The 2683-nt window shown below is 43.0% G+C and overlaps 1 pseudogene; it reads left to right on the top strand.

Annotated features, from left to right (window-relative positions):
* The first annotated feature begins 1386 nt into the window (after positions 1-1386).
* LOC110136315 (olfactory receptor 2T3-like) lies at positions 1387-2361 on the top strand (annotated as a pseudogene).
* The last annotated feature ends 322 nt before the right edge of the window (positions 2362-2683 follow it).

Here is a 2683-nt window from a genome sequence, read left to right on the forward strand (position 1 = left end):
AAAAATTGAAATTTTCAGGCAAAGCAATTGTCGATCAAGGCTGCTAAATTATAGAAAGGAGAATTTTACTACTTTTCTGAGTAAACAGAGACAAAGTAATAGAGGGATCACTATGCTGTGTTATAGGGATGTAGCTTTAAGTTTAATTTAACCCAGTTGTTCCATATACGCATTTATCTTCATTCATTCATTTACTGGGCGTGAAATATCCAATGTCATGATTACCTGGGGGAAGAAATGGTGTCAGCCAAAGGAGAAATAAATGTTTAAGATGTTTTCAACTAAATAATTGCCATGCAGGACATTAGTAGCTTTTGTTTTTGTAGTTACAAAAATCATTTCTCTGCATAAACAATACAATAAATGATTTAGACTTTGCTTTGAGGTTGAGAGGTTGAGAGATCAGCATATAGTTGACCTCCTGCTCCACCAGGGTCTGTACCTTGAATGTTTCCTTCTCTGGACAAGGTCTGGAACCAAGTGCCCTCTTTCTGCATGCTAGGTCGGCACCTCTCCTGCCCTGCATCAGGTCTGTATCCTGAGTGCCTTTCTGCCCTGTATGAGGTCTGCTCCCTCCCTGCCCTGCTTTCCTTGTACAATATCTGCACCCTGGGTACTCTCCTTTCCTATGAACCCCTCTGCACTCCTTTTCTGTATGTGATATGTACACAAGTGACCTCCTCCCCTGTAAAGGTCTGCATTAGTCCTACCCTTCTGCCCCACACCAGGTCAGAAACCTGAGCTGCTCTACCAAGGCAGGCCAGGCACTTTCTGCTCTGATGCTCCTAATGGTCATCTTTATGGAGCTTTATTGTTCAAGGAAAAACACAGTAAACTGAAATGCTTAGCAAGGAAAGGGTAGAAAGTATTTCACGTTTCAAGTTTCAACAAATTTCAATTATGTTAACACAATTAACAATATTAATATTAACATTATCTGCAGCTTCAACTTCTATCACTGAGCGCTGGAGGAGCTAATGCATCCAAAAGTGGAGTGGGAGCTTTACTGAATAGCTTCATTCAACATTTGCATTGTAACAGACTCATTGTGTTTTTTCTAATCTAGATTTCTGATCATCCCATGAGATGAGTCCTTTTATATCTTCAGCTTGGGGTGAAAAACAAATAATGCTGAGTGCAAACAACTTGTTTATACAGTTTTCAGCTATCCAGATGTATTTCATATTCCTCTCTAGATTTGTGGCCAAAATGCAACCTGGCGTCTCAGAGATTTGGACTTTTAATTCTACATCTATACAGCTTCATTTTTTAAAAAATACCTCAAAGCAGTTTTCTTATTGGAAAAGTGTTAAGAAAATCATATATGTTTGAAATATCTAAAACCAATGAATCTTATTTCTTCCTCAGGTGAGAACTGTAACCAAGACCATGTACTCAGGGAGTCAAAATTCACAGAATCAAACGTCAAGTGATTTCATGCTTGTGGGGCTCTTTGGTGAAACCAAACACGCCCTCCTCCTCTACACTGTGACCTTCATCTTCTTCCTGATGGCCCTGGCTGGGAACGCCCTCCTCATCACCCTCGTCCACCTGGAGCCCCGCCTGCACACCCCCATGTACTTCTTCATCAGCCAGCTCTCCCTCATGGACCTCATGTACATATCTGTGACTGTGCCCAAGATGCTCGTGGGCCAGGTGACAGGAGATCATACAATTTCTCCCTCAGGTTGTGGGATCCAGATATTCTTCTATCTAACCCTCGCTGGAGCTGAGTTTCTCCTCCTGTCTGCCATGGCCTATGACTGATATGCTGCCATTTGCAGACCTCTCCATTATCCTTTGCTGATGAACCAGAGAATCTGTGTATGCCTGGTGTCTGGATGCTGATTCGTAGGAATGGTGGATGGTTTTGTGGTCACCCCCATAGCCATGAACTTCCCCTTTTGTCATTCCAGAAAAATCTTGAGTTTCTTCTGTGAGGCTCCTGCTCTGCTGAAATTGTCCTGTTCTGACATCTCTCTCTACAAGATGGTAATGTACTTGTGCTGTGTTCTCATGCTCCTCATCCCCACTGTGGTCATCTCAAGCTCATATGCCCTCATCCTGCACCTCATCCACAGAATGAGCTCATCAGAGAGCCGCAGGAAAGCCTTTGCCACCTGCTCCTCCCACGTGAGTGTAGTGCTGCTCTTCTTTGGTGCCACCATCTACACCTACATGCTTCCCGATTCCTACCGCACAGCTGAGCAGGACATGATGGTGTCAGCCTTTTATACCATCATCACCCCTGTGCTGAACCCCCTCATTTACAGCCTCTGGAATAAGGATGTCACAGGGGCTCTGAGGAGCAGGATGCAGTCAGGGCTGAGCCTAAGGAAAGGTGTAAAGAGGAAAGCCTGAGGACGACTATATATTTTTCCCCTATATTATCCCCGACCAATTTCTCCTCTTCTTTGTCACCTGCTTCCAGGGCCCCCAATACTGAGACCAGTTATAACTTTCTTCTTTCTTATGCATGTGACGTTTTTCCTCCATGCTGTTTACTCATCATAATTTATCTCATTATATTTTATGTCCTTTACTCCTTTTATCTGTGAAGCAAAAATTTACATAAAGAAAACTCACATAGTGCCTTTGATCTGAGCTCCCATCCCAAGTTTATTCACCTTTTTAATACGAGAGTGGTGTGAAATCCTTAATCCTAAATGTGGCTCCCTGAGAA

Source organism: Odocoileus virginianus, chromosome 3 (assembly GCF_023699985.2).
Source record: "Odocoileus virginianus isolate 20LAN1187 ecotype Illinois chromosome 3, Ovbor_1.2, whole genome shotgun sequence".
NCBI classification, from domain to species: Eukaryota; Metazoa; Chordata; class Mammalia; order Artiodactyla; family Cervidae; genus Odocoileus; species Odocoileus virginianus.